Genomic DNA, 14,876 nt, shown 5'->3' on the forward strand with positions numbered 1-14,876 from the left:
CTTTGATCTTGTATCATCATACTGCTAAATAGTGATTTTTCACCCACTGTACAATATTACATGTTGACAGTAAGGAATAATGGTAGTAATTTGAAGAGAAAGCCATAGTCTTGGATTACATACAGATCAGCTTTATTGAATAAAACCAATATACTGCAAATATACATGCAGTTAAGAGTAACTGTACAACTTCCCAGTACAAGTGGAAAGTATATAAGATTACACAGTGTAGCAGCCTTTTTCCTCAACTCATATTTGGCAAGGAGACACCCTGGGTATAGGGCTGTTATATACAGAAGAGGAGTGGGTGTCAGAAATCAAAGTTTGAACCCAAACCTTACAGGGAGCAACTGGAGACTATTGAAACACCTATTGAGCAGTATTTCTTGCATAGTTAACTTAAGTACACAGCAGTTCCACAGTAATCCTGTTGGTGCGTAATTGTGCGTCAACCAAAAAGCAAAGATTTATAAGAAGACCATTAGCCAATTGATTAGCTTTCATTAGTTTGTAAAAATTCTCCCAGATTGCAGCCTTTTAAAATACCTTCGGCTTGAAGGCTTTAGGAGTTTCCCTTGCGAAGGTACTGACATGAGAACATTCGTGTCTGAAAAAAGTTGCATAAAAATGACAAAGTGAAGGCTGTAAAAACATTAACAAATCACTGGAAACAATGCAGGTAGTTTGGTATCCAAGAGGTCTCAGGAAAACGCTATTGATGTTTCAAAATGAATACTCAAGTTTGGGCTAACTTAAGTGCGGTGCAAGAGAGGCACTCAGGATCAAAGTACCAAGATCACCATGGAGAAAAAAAAATTAGTAGACCTCCAGAGTGTCCAGCACCCGCAGGGAGAGCAACAATGCACATCTGCGGTGATGAAGATAGAAGGTCGGAGACAACTGAAATAATCCAGAGACATTGCTATGAAGGTCCGAGTTAGAAATTGTGAAAATTGCACACAAATTGGTAGATTCTTGTTTATAAAAACACATGGGCATCCTCTGTGTTTTAAATAACGGCTGTTTTACCGATTTGGACAATGATCCAAATAACAGTTTTAATGCATAACGATGTTTATTTTTGTTTGCTGAAATTTAAGATTAGTGACAAGAATAAAAGCAGAGGTATAAAATTTAAAACTAGTTACATAAATCAAGTTTAACCCTCATTTAATTTTAAAATTGTTTTGAATTAAGGAGAAAGGGTGGGTATAAAAATTAATCTCATAATCACTCCAGAGAAGGGATCAAAACTCATTAAAGGATCCCAAGATCCATGTGATGAGATCAGCATCTAAAACCAAGACTAGTACCCAGGGGAAGTAGTGGAAAAAAAAAAAGTCAGGGCCATTAGCTTTAAATGAGGTTTTTTTTTTCTTGCATCGTTCCATAAGGAGAGGGGTGGTTATTTTTCCATTAAAAAAAAAAATCTTCTTTTCAGCTTTTGAAAAAGAGATATTTTAGTTACTGGAAAGACAGAAAACATTGAAGTAACATTAAATACTGTATATAACCCACCAGACAAGGTCCTGGATTTAACGTTAATAATATTCCAACTAATGGTTTCAGGGGGTAAGGGTTTAATGATAATGGGAAGAGACCTCAACCTTATTAATTCAAAAATAGATTGGCTTAACTGATGCGTGGAGGAGTTTATATCCAACAGAGAAGGATTATACATATTACCCTGTATTTCATAAGAATTATAGATTTTTAAACATAAAAATTAGAAAATGTGAAATAAGACAGAATTTTAGACCAAGCACTTACAGTATATGGTCTATGTTACAGTTGATTTAGGACTAGATAAGAGGGTAAACATTTGGAGGATGAATAATATGCTCTTACAGGACTTGGACTTAAAAAAAAAACCAACAACTTTGGAGCAATATTTGGATATAAATGATAATGGAGAGGTTTCTGCTTTAAGGGCAGCTTTAAAGTCATTTTTAATGGTGACATTCTATAATATTCAATCTTTTAAATTGACAGATTAGATAGAAAAAACATGAATAGATAAAGACACCACAATTAGTTCATTTTACAAAAGTGAAAAAAAGAGACCACAAGAAAAATAGACCTCCTAATACCAGATATTACAAATGAACTTGTTTTTACTAAACAAACATATTATGATAGGTTAGGTTAAGGAAACAAAGTGAAAAAGGCAACTGTATTAAGGATTAAAGATAAAAATTTAATAAGGAGGACTGGGACAGAACAGGAGTTTGCTAAACATGATTCAATTTGTATATACTAGAAAACAGGAAATGGAGTAAAAAAAAAAGTAGAAAACTCTGTTTACCAAGTCCGGTTCTCAAACCAACCTCCTCCATCCCTAAAAGTCTGCTCACCACTAAATCCCCAACTCCCTCAACACCCTGAGCCACCTCAGCAGTAACATCTTGCTCCATGACCAGCCACAGAACTACCTCCCCATCAACTGCACCACAACATGCCCCATCATCCCCCGGAAACTGGTCCTTCAAACTACCATGGAGGACTACCACACTCACAGGCTGACGGTTGAAACAATCCTTGAAAAGATGACCACCTTGTTACACAAAGAACACCTCAGTCTTTCACTGTACTCCTTCACCTCATGTTCCTCTTTCCCACACCGCCAACATTTGGCAGTCAGATGACTCCTACTGTTACAGCGCCTACACAATCTTGGTTGAACCACACAGAAAACAATCTAGATTTGATCCTAGAAAATATTTGCCCGAGGATGCTTAAAACCATCTACACCTGACTCATCAGGGCACGATAGACTTAGTTTTCTGGCAACGACCAATCCACTTTCCCCAAGTCATCACACACTTTGAGCTTCAAGATCTCCATGTAGTGATACAAGAAAAGCATAAATGTCCATCTCGGGAACAAAGGATTATACATATGGACTGTGAGGACTATCTTCATGAGCCCAAAATCAGAGCTCTTCAATGTCCTTCAACAATCCAGGAGTTTACTTCATTCTCACAAATCTGGAGCACTTCCCAATACTTTGCTGATCAACATTGACTACCTGCAAAAATCCAGAGCTTTCCAGACGGTTACCTCCAGTAAATACAGACCCAACAGAACAAGAAAAATCCTCCCTCACTGGCATAATTCCAAGACCTCCAAGCCACTTGAACTGCACGGTATTTTTCAGTCCAGACCCAGATGCTGGCTGATGCTGCCAATTCCTAGCTTCCATCTCTATGCAGAAACCATTCCAAAACTTGCAACAGCAAAACCTGCCCGGCGTTCACACCCAGGAATGATCGGTACAGGCCTGACCACAAAGCAAATGTCCTTCCAATCTCAAGAACTGCCAAAAAAAAAAAAAAATCGTTCAGGTCCACAAAAAGAAAATCCAGGAACAAAAACTCCAAGAACACACACCGCCAAATCACAGCGATCTTCTCTGCAGAAACTTAATCCTGAAAAAAAAAAACAATCTAACGCCTGTTATCCAACGCCATCATCTCATTAGGCCTTTCAGCCAAAATGCTGAGAAGCGATGTCCATAAAGGTGCTGGACCAACGCGCAGGCATCCCACTGGTGCACAGCCAAGTAGACCGATGCCTCTGGAGACGGGAAGGTGCAGCTGCCTGGACTCTGCTCCCCTTCCCGCCTGCCTGCCAGTTCCAGGAATGGGAGGATGCCCTGACCTTTGATCTGTCAAAGGCCCGATAACCACCTTATCTTAGGCCTGGCCTACAAGCAGCAGCTGCACCGACGGAGTTGCAAGCGAAAGCAGACCATCAGCACCTGCAGGAAGAGGGAAGAAACAGCTTTCAGGACACACCTACCAACCTGCCTCCCTCAATATAAAGGTTTGAAGGGAAACCCCCCCCAGAGGTCCCCAAAGGTATTGCAACCACATCTTCCTCTGTCCCCACACCCAAAGCCTGAAATGTATCCCACAACAGCAAATTGGTCTCCCCACCCCCCCACTAGTGGGTGTTAAAGTGGGATGTGAAGCTCCAACATCTGACACCCCCATTCATTTCTGCCTTCTCACCTCTGACAATGACCAGTCCAGCATTGCCCATTGTCTGTCTCCCCCCCCCCAACTCAGAAGAGGGCAACTCCTCATCCTTAGAGCTCAAAGGTGACACGGCCAAGGCTTCCTCCAGTGCCCGGCCCTCCGAGCCCTACAGTCTCGACTCCTCCACTGTGGAAGATCATGACCACAGCCACGTCTGAAGAACCCGATGTCCTTTCTCCAGCATCAAGATCCTTTGCAGTAGTGAAGAGTCCACCCCCTGAAGATAGTTCTGTGGCAACACCCACAGGCCAACAGGCCCAGGGTGAGTCACCAAACCATCACTTGAAACACCCAATGTTCCCCGCAGGTCCAGATCCAACACCACATCCAGAAAAGCTTCAGGTCTTAATCAACTTGAACAAGTGCAAGTTGGCTCCAGACATGTTGCAGGAAATATTCGCCACACACTCCACTGCCAAATACCCCCAGCACATGTCACAGCCTGGTAACTACTGTGACCATACCCTCGACATGCAACCGGTTCTCCAGGGTAAAACAAAATTCCTGCTTGCCCCAAGGGTGAAGGTGGTAGCTGGGTGGCACCACCAAGCCATCGGGTGGAAGCCGGACCCTGTAACGTCACCTCCTTGTCCAAAAACCATCTAAATTTCTCACCAGAACCCAAAATACCACATCGCAAATAAAACACAAAATATCCTATTCGGGCACAAAACGGTCAAACATGAACAGTCAAAAGTCACACAAACGAGAAAGTTTATGTTGAACCTCTTTATGGAACAGAATCCTTACCTTCTTGTAACTTCTTCCAAAATTCTTCACCAACTAAAACATGAAAAAGAGACACCAAAATAAACGTCAAAGGAAAAACTTGAAAACAAATGACCTGCTAAGGCAAACAAAGCCCACAAGCGTGGTTTCCCCAGCCAATCAAGCCATAAGATTAATCATCATTATAAAGCCAAGAAGCAATAACCATAAAGGTGCTGGACTGATGTGCAGGCGTTCCGCTGGTGGACTGCAGCCTAGGGCAATGCCCCTGGACCCTGGAACTGGCGCACCTGACTCCGCTCCTCCTCTGCTTTCCTGCCCGCCAGCCCCAGTGGGGGCACTGATCTCTGATCTTCTGTAAATGGCCTGACAATGACCACAGCCATGGGGGGAGGGGGGGCAGCATCACCTCATTAGCAGCAGCTGCATCGACAGAGTTGCAAACGAAAGGGGACCGTCAGCACCTGCAGGAAAAGACATACGCCCATCAACCTCCCTCCCTAAAAAAAATATTTTTTTTTGGCAGGAAAACGCATGGGCACTCAAAAAAAAAAACTCAAAAGGCCTGCCTGCCCAACTGCAAGAGGAAGTGCAGAGTGAGAAGAGGGTTATTGGCAGATGGAGGACTTATTCGATTCCTAGTTACAGATAAAGGGGTAGATTAATTTGAAAATTTATACAACAATTTAGCCTCCCAAAGCCTCAGTTCTTTTAATTTGCAAATTAGAAGTTATTACAAAGACTCAGCAAATTAAGAACATTTGATCAATTTCATCCTTTGATTCAGTTTATAGCAAAAATGTATTGTTACAAATGGGAGATTACAAACATTGAGAAAAATCAGAGAGAGAGTGCTTGCTATTCAGGAAGCTGGGTTTCCTGGGTAAAATACACCTCGGTTAGAAGTTTCTTTCCTGCTTAGGGTACATTTTTACAATAGAGGGATAGGCTCCCATTTATTTTGTGGCATCCGGGGTTGAGGTTGATTTAACAGCAGGTTCTATTGCATTTAGAAAGGCAACTTCTCTTATTTGGTCTCTGTAGGCCCTTTAGCGCTACATTGTCCATCCGACTTCACGCGTAAATTTGCGCCTAGTTACACTTTCCATTATGATAAACCACATTCTTTATCGTTTCACACAATACCACGCAAGAAAGCAATCTCCAATATCCTCTAAATCTATCGTTTCGATATGTTTATACAGCACCGAAACTACCTTCCGAAAAACGAATGTATTAATAAAACTGAACGCGCACCAACACGGCGAAAACAGTCCTTCCTGACACTTTGTTTTTACCGGTCGAATCAAAACTCAACCCAGCAAACCATATATCATGGAAACGGCCCAATTTCTGCTCCCAGGCTGTGCACGCAAGTTTGCAATAATGAGATCTTTACAGATAAACCCTTCATATTGCGCTTTATAAATGAACGACCGGCAGAACATATGGTTCGAGCTTGCCTTATTTAGAGGGCAAGTATTTCGAAAGTTTAAGCTTAAATACAAAGCATTCTTACTGCAAAAGAGGCAGTGCATTTTCCATAAGCACCCCACCATTGCTTTGAAACTACGTTTTCATTGCCTACAGTCCATACAGGTTTGACCAATAGCGATCCATTTGTAGGGTTTATTGCAGCCCCGTCCAATAAGCAAATGATTTGTGCAAAACGCACAACAGGTGCGTTTTTACGCAGCAGAGCGAAAGAAAGAACACTTCGTATAAAATAAAGCTATTTTTCAGTAAACTTATTACTCAAAAAATGGTTCTAAATGACCTAAAAAAGGTAACAATACTAACTATCCCTGAAGTTACGGGTGAGATTTGCAGGACCTCAGGCGACGAAAGTGATTATGCGCTTGCTGCACCGGACAGTCCTGATTCTATATCCGAGGCAGCCTTGGATCCACTTTTCCATTTGTAGGTATACTATTACTGAAAGATTCGACATTATTATTGTAAGCGGCCAACTTGCAAAGCATATATAGCCGTGGGTGGCGTGCTATCTTTTTCGGGTAGGCAGGTGCGGTATAGCCACTCACCAGGCCGTTTCGGTAGCGCAACAACTGTCCACCGCTGGCTCCTCCTCACGACCAGATGCCGTTATAATGGAGAATAAAAGACGGAGGCAGGATAATCTTTTCCCTCAGAGAGAAGGTATATTGTTGGCTTTGTCGTACACGGCACAATACCAGCTACATAAAAATAGATTACCTTAACTCCCTACCTCGCTTAAACGCTTCTCTCCTTAGCAGCTGTCTTATACTATCTGTGTCGTCACAACGACGACCTTTCACATCTGAAACGTAAAATTATTTTTATAAACTCAAAACTTAATATTGACTAAAATAATAATAATAATAATAATAATAATAATAATAATGTTGTTGTTGTTGTTATTTTGTGATGCATAAATCGTTTATTAGTTTTTCAAGTTAGTTTTACTCTTTTCGGGTTTATCAGAGCTAGCGTTTTCCTGGCTTTTAAAATTCAAGCGTGTTCCATTTCACCTGCAGCCAATTAAGAGACCGGTCCCAGCCAGGTGAAGCGTTTTGACTGTTGTATCTGACCGGTCAGTGATTATACAAATGTAATTTGTATCCTGACTTCGTCAGTTCGAGACAAAAATAAATTAATGTTTTCAGTCTGGAAAGCCAGATTATCTGTGGGTCTGTGATAATCGTCTCATCAGTTTTCCTCATAATTTTCAGGTAGGGTCTTTAAGAAACCATACTATGACCTCTCCTCACTTCTTCCTGTACCCACAATGACCGTACTCCAACACCACTACATACAGTACACGACAACTGAATGTAAGCCGAAATTGAACACTTAAAACTGTACTAGCTGTAATATTTATTTATCACCGTATTAATTTTGCACTGTTCCCCAAATTACTTTTGCACTGTTTTTGTCCTGTTGTATACTTTTCTCTGTTTGTGTATTTGCACAGTTTTTGATTACACTGTTATTGTCATTGTGTTACTGTCTATTGTCTTGTCTTCTGTTCTGTTTATGTACTGCACCTGAGAGACTAATGAGAAACACTTTTCGCTGTACTATGCACACATGTAAGCAAAATGACCAATAAAGTTGAATCGAATTGAAGTGCATCATTCCTTATTGTGGACAGGAACTGCTTTGCCAGGCGGCACATGTGGCAGGCTGATACTGTAGGTAAGAAACCTTATGGCCTTTTTGCACTGTGCGATTTGTTGATTTCCCCCTTTTCACTGTTTGTAACATCATGGCTGTATGTACAGGTAGTTGTAATTGTCCTTGAAAAAATGCTATGTGTACATGCAAACAAGGCAAGGATCTTTTGAGTGCCTGTGGGACATTGTCTGGGTGTGCCTGCTATTTTTTAAAGGTGTGAGTGTAACCACAGATTGTGGGACTTTGGTCGTTAGCTAAAGAAGGACGAGTATCAGTCCAGTCCTCTGAGTGCCTGTGGGACATTGTTTGGGTGTGCCTGCTAGATTTCAAAGGTGAAAGAAAAGGAGGAGAGGTTAGATTGATACTGATCAAAAGAACTGAGAATGGCTGTGTTGAAGGGATGGAATAATGGGAACAGGAGATTGCTTAGAAAGGCTAAGAAAAATCAATTTTGAGAGGTAAAAAAACCTTGTCAGGTCTGTCACTTGTACAAATGGAAATGCATAACAAGGCAAGTTGGTTTACAGAAAGAGTGAGAAAAGTGTCTGACAGCTGTGGCATTTTAAATGAGAGTATTTGTCTTGCAACACATTCTGGGAACCCCTAACCTCTCCAGAATGTGGCACCTTTTGGGTGAAAACTTGTACCATGAAGGAAACAAAAAGTGGATGAAAAATTTTGATATTTAGGCAAAGTGTAATATCTGAGATAGCAGATTGTAACACTCCACATACAATGTGTTCATAATACAAGGTATAACTGGCCAAAAAGATTTGCACATTTTCACATTTAGGAGAGGCTTGGAGAGGTCTGGGTACCCTTGGGGGTGTCTAAATACAACCTCATGCAGAATTTGATGTCTTGATCCTATCAGTTGCAGTTTTTTTACCCAAAGCAGTAGACATAGTGGGAAAACACTGGGAACAACATTCTGGGTTCCTAAATGTGCCACTACCAGAAAATGTCTTTTATAGAATGGAAAATGAACAGTGTTTTTTTCTGGGTTTGGCTTTGGACATTTCAGTGCAGAGACCTGCATGGAATACCCTTATTAATTTATTCCTTTTTTTAATTGTATAATTTCCCCTTACTACGGAGCTTTTGGTTCCTCTCCTCTGCTGTATTCTGGTCTTTTCTGTTCTCTGTTCTCATGTATGGTCCCTTGTTTTGTTAAGCGCCTTGTGGCAACCTTGTTGTGAAAGGCGCTATATAAAAATAAACTGAATTGAATTTAGTGTGTATCCTGAATAAGACTTACAGCAAATCTGATGTTTCAGACTTGAAGTACAAAGCAGTCTCTTAAATGCAGTACCCCAATTAGGCCTGTACTAGGTACAGATGCAGCCATTCAAAGTGCGCGGCACAGACACGTACCGGGGGTAATTGGCTACGGCGCATTGTGACGCGTGATGACGCAAAATACCACGGTACGTGATTGGTTTACCGACAGGGGCACTCGTGGTGTGTTGGTCGGTCATAGAAAGATTTAAATGTCTTTACTGTGACCATTTTAGTATTGAATATTTATGTGGAATTTTACCACTGAAGGGAAATCTTAGTAGCTGAGCATAAAAAGAATAGGAGCATACTGTAACTACTGTGTGAAGGCCATAAACGATATTAATTTTGGATCATAAACATACAGCATTACAGTATATGGCTGGTACAGATGCAGCCATTCAAAGTGCGCGGTACAGACGTACCGGAGGTAATTGGCTACGGCGTCGTGGTCCGTTGGTCTGTCGTAGAAAGATTTACAGTAAACGTCTTTACTGTGCCCGTTGTAGTATTGAATATTCATATGGAATTTTACCACTGAAGGGAAATCTTAGTAGCTGAGGATAAAAAGAATAGGAGCATACTGTAACGCGTGTGAAGGCCATAAACGATATTAATTTTGGAACATAAACATACAGTATATGGCTGGTCTTGGTACTTTAAAGAAAAAATACACACCAGTATTCAATTTCTCCCTAAACATTTTAAGCATCGAAGTCTTTAACTAAAGAGATACCGGAGTCAACAAGCATACTTTTAGAATTTGATTAAAAGGGAATATAATATGGAATCGCGTATCTAAAGAAATTAATAACAATGTAATTATATTCATGTACCGCAACACAAGAATATTGTCTGTCGATAATGTTTCTGTAGTGCTTTTTCAGCACTCTGTATGTGACCTTGCTGGTGGCGCTGTGGGTTAGGTTCCTGACTCCCATGTCACACAGTCTGTGATCAAATCCCACTGGAACTATGACTTTTTTTTTAACAAACATTTCTTTGAAAAAATGAAACATTTCCCTTGGTCAGAGATTAAATAAAACCTCACTCGCACCAAACAAATTTATATTTCTAAATATCACAACATGATCAAATTTAAGTCATTTTAATAACAATGACTAGTCACCTATGCGTTACAAAATAAACATTTATATTGATTTGAATCGCGTTTTGATTTAAATCGTAAACGCGTGTTTAAATATATGTGTTTAAAGGCGATATATAAAAGTGCTGATTCTTATGGAATGTGTTCCGCCGGGGATTCAAAAAATTTATTTTTTTTAATCGCGTATCTAAGGAAAATAGCAGTATAACTTTGTTCATGCACATCATTATATCTTATTTTGTATTTCTATAAAAAAAAATCATTTGCCCAGCCACTATTGTTGTTATTGTTTTTATCCTGTAAAGCGCTTTGAGGAGCACAGCTTTCTCACCACTTAGATTACTTTTTGACACCATCCTTACACAAAGCAGAAACTTCTTGTATTTTCCGATGACATACAAGTGGAAAGATTACAGATTTTAATCGTCTTTTTTCTGAACCAGGGAAAATCTGATCATGTTTCTCTATAAGAATAATAAACTTTATTTTACATATCACCTTTAAAAGTGGCATCTCAAAACAATACAGTAGATGTAAACCACAGATTACGAAGTAAATACCCAGACAAATGCAAACATGTTTTTAATAAAATGCTTTCATTCATTCAGCAGAGAGAGAGGGTAAAACCTGGGTGTAACAGCTGTTCCTTTTTCTGATCACTCGCTCTCTGGATAAACGTCTTGCCTGTCCTGTTCTTCGTTTTCCTAATTTGCCGATTATGCCTGCTGCGATCCACTCCTACCCTCACCCCTAAAGAAGACTATTTTAAATTTCTTTGCGCGGTCCATTGTGCAATTAACCCTTGTTTGTGTGTCCTTAGGGTGATATCACATAAAGGTGATATGTAAAAGAATGTTTTTTTATTATTGTTATAGAGAAACATGATCAGATTTTCCCCGGTTCAGAAAAAAAGATCTAAAGTATACTAGTTAAGAAAAATAAATCTAAATGGGGAGAAAGCTATGCTGAAAGTTTATTAAGATACTTAGAAGACAAAGATATCAATTTATTTTAGTTAACATTTTATATATCACCTTTAAAAGTGGAATCTCAAAACAAAGTAAATACCCAACACTGATTGTACCCATCTGTCATGCTAATTAAATACCTTGAATTGAATTGAATTGAGGGAGAGAGGGGGGGAGGGCGAGCGAGATAACCAGGACGTAAGGCAAATAAGATACACTCCACAGGCATTCACAACAGCGACATATGAAATGTTTGCACATATAGTTAAGTTATTACTTGGTTTTCAAAGTGCAATGAAATACAATATTGTTGTTGTTTCTGTTCTTGTTGTTTTTATCCTGTAAAGCGTTTTGAGAAGCCACCTTTAAAGGCGATATATACTGTAAAAGCGCTGATTCTTATGGAATGTGTTCCGCCGGGGATTCAAATTTTTTTTTATTTTTTTTTAATAGCGTATCTAAGGAAATCTCAGTATAACTTTGTTCATGCACAAATAGTGGCATGTTACATTATTAATTTGGGTGTCTTCTCTTGCCAGAAAGCTCTAAATTGCATTTTGAGTGCGGTTTTTGACTTTTTCTAAATTGCAACCCATAAATAAACTGCGACACTTTAAACTGCGACACTTGTCATTCAACCAGAGCTCGAAATATCACAAGGACCCTCAAGAGCACAGCAAAGACTGTATTAAAAGAATCGTGTATCTAAAGAAATAAGATATAATTATATCCGTGTACTGCGACAGGGCTGTGTAGGGCTGTTTCACCTCTCTCTTCATGTGACTCTATTCAAAAGCCATTTAGCAGAGAGGGGATGAGAAGAGTGACAAACTAGTATAGCAATATGTATAGTATAGCAGTCAAGCAATATGTATATCTCCTTTTACTTTTAATTCCCTTAAATACATTTAGCACAGCTTTCTCACCACTTAGATTACTTAGTTTATTTTTTTATTGACAAAAAGTAACACCACAGCATTTAGTTGATCCGATCATGCATTCGTTTCCAATCATACAAAGTAATTCTTGAGAATCTCCGATTCACCATGCCTTTCACATGCTCATAGACGATATTAATTTAGGAACATAAACATATTACTGTATTAAACTGTATATTACTGTATGTAAACTGTACTGTACTGTATATTGCTGGTTTTGGTAGTTTTAAAATAAACTCTTTTCGTTTACAAAGACGGGACATTGTACAGCATTTGGCTTCGATGGACATCTTCGTTTCTGAAAGCACAGTGAGAGAGAGGAGAGGAGGCAAAGAGAATCTAAACCGAGGACGATTCAAAGATAAATAAATTTCTAAAAATACCTTTCTTGCATGTAAATACAACTACGCACATTATTTTTAAAACTAACTGTTGATCTCTTTTTTTGCAAGTCGACAAACTGACTGATGAAAATGATGAGCTACTGGCGATGCAATTCCAAAGACGGCTATGGGCTGACCTCGGTGCGACCGTTAGCCCGACATCGATAAGAAGAGTACGCAGGAGGCTTGGATGGAGATACAGAAAAACCAACACATGCCCCATGATAAGGCTAAAAAACAAAGAGGAAAGACTCAAGCAAGCGCTCCAATGGATTGAACAGAGGGAGGCATTTCAGGATGTACTTTTCACCGACGAAACAACAGTGGCTCTGGAACAGTTTTCAACAAAGGCATTTTGCAAAAAGGGGAGATATGTGGACAAGCCCAAACATCCACTGAAGGTTCACGTCTGGGGGGGTATATCTAGAAGAGGCCCGGGACCACTTCTTATTTTCGAAGGAATTATGGACCTAAATTCTTCAAGGAAGTCGTGGTCACACAGCATGCTGCCCCATATATCAGGGAGCAGTTTGGATCAAGGCACCGTCTCTTTCAAGACAACGATCCGAAACACACAGCAGCAAGGGTGAGGCTTATACCAGAAGGAGTGAACTGGGTGAAAACTCCACCCGAATCCCCAGATCTAAATCCGATAGAGATGGTTTGGCATTCGTTGAAAGACTACGTTCGGAAAACTGCTAAGCCAGTCACAAAGCAGGAACTGATCGATGCAATCTATAAATTCTGGAAGAACTGACCAAACAAAATTGTAACAATTTTATTAACAGACTGTTTCGTGTTCTTCCTAGGATTGTTGACCGGGGCGGGGGACATTCGGGAATGTGAGTCTGAGAAAGACAGTCTCACATTTGTGGACAGTCTGTCCACAAACAAAACATATAAAAAAAATGTAAAAAAAACAATTACTTTTTGTCAATGAAAACCTGTGTGTGTGTCTCTCTCTGCTGGATGTCTCCCTCTCTCTCTGCTGAATGAATAAAAGCATTTTATTAAAAATGCATTTGCGTTTGTCTGGTATTTACTTTGGTCCCTTTTAACTGTTTTTCCATTTACTGTATTGCTTTGAGATGCCACTTTTAAAGGTGGTATGTAAAATAAAGTTTTTTTATTATTGTTATAGAGAAACATGATCAGATTTTCCCTGGTTCAAAAAAAAAGATCTAAAGTGCTACACCTAACTTTCTTAATTCTATGTATTTAAAGCAGTGAACTACTGTAGGTGTAACATAACATTCAGAAATACAATCGAGAATAGTTTTGTGGTGTTTGTATAGATGAAATGTTCCTAAAACGTATAACGTAACAAAATTAAAGACGATTACAATCTGTAATCTTTCCACTTGTACTGTATGTCATCAGAAAGTTTCTGCTTTGTGTAAGGATGGTATCAAAAAGTAATCTTAAATGGTGAGAAAGCTGTGCTCAATGTATTTAAGGGACTTAAAAGTAAAAGGAGATGCTTCATATTGCTTGACTAATTTTAAAAACTAAGTTATAAATGCAGACGCTCCCTCGGTGCCACGCCGGGTGTAAATATCAAAATATACATTCGTCCCGGGCAGAGGCCGAAGAGCGCCCGGCTGGGGTGCGCGGGGAAGAGCAGGACAGGAGTGAAAGGCGGGGTTTAGGAAGGCGTACAGTCTGGGCAGGTATAGATTACACTTTTCTAAAACGTATTTGAAAAATAAAAACGATTACAATCTAATCCTTCCACGTTTGATCCCAAAATCCCAAGAAAAATAAATCTAAACGGGTAGAAAGCTATGCTGAAAGTTTATTAAGATACTTAGAAGACAAAGATACAGTATCAATTTATGCATTAGTCTGATTATGATTAAAAAAACACATATAATTAAACACGCGTTTGCGATTTAAATCAAAACACGATTTAAATCAATATAAATGTTTATATTGTAACGCATGCTGTCCAGCCTCCATTTCTCTATAAAAATTTACTCTATTACAAATTTGCAATTTGTTGATAATAGAAATGTTAGGTTCTCTAAAGCTTTGTGATAGCTGACCCACCCAGGCAGCAAAAGATCAGCTGCACTGGTAAGATGCGACACCGAAGATATGATTAATAACCTTTTAAATCTGAAGGGGGAGCTGAAGGGATCCCCCCCACACACACACACAATAGAAGCAGGAAGCAGAAGCAGGGACCGTTGTCAGAAGGGAAGAAGGTGACTATTCATTGTTATCAAAAATGACTTAGAATCTATCATGTTGTGATATTTTGAAATATAAAAGTC

General features: G+C 39.5%; 2 long non-coding RNA genes across 3 annotated transcripts; one reads left to right on the top strand and one right to left on the bottom strand.

The window, feature by feature from the left end:
* Nucleotides 1–115: 115 nt before the first annotated feature.
* On the bottom strand, nucleotides 116–7,465 carry LOC148645911 (uncharacterized). 2 transcript variants are annotated; one of them, XR_015927902.1, is made up of 4 exons: nucleotides 6,812–7,465; nucleotides 5,060–5,233; nucleotides 4,791–4,823; nucleotides 116–3,760 (listed from the first exon to the last, which is right to left on the bottom strand). It is a non-coding gene; the product is annotated as an uncharacterized LOC148645911 (long non-coding RNA). The 2 variants fall into 2 exon arrangements; XR_015927903.1 differs by having other exon boundaries at nucleotides 4,975–5,233.
* On the top strand, nucleotides 6,810–13,619 carry LOC148645912 (uncharacterized). The gene is made up of 3 exons (XR_015927904.1): nucleotides 6,810–6,926; nucleotides 7,903–7,946; nucleotides 12,472–13,619. It is a non-coding gene; the product is annotated as an uncharacterized LOC148645912 (long non-coding RNA).
* Nucleotides 13,620–14,876: the final 1,257 nt, after the last annotated feature.

Source organism: Lepisosteus platostomus, chromosome 17 (assembly GCF_059453375.1).
Source record: "Lepisosteus platostomus isolate fLepPlt1 chromosome 17, fLepPlt1.hap1, whole genome shotgun sequence".
NCBI classification, from domain to species: domain Eukaryota; kingdom Metazoa; phylum Chordata; class Actinopteri; order Semionotiformes; family Lepisosteidae; genus Lepisosteus; species Lepisosteus platostomus.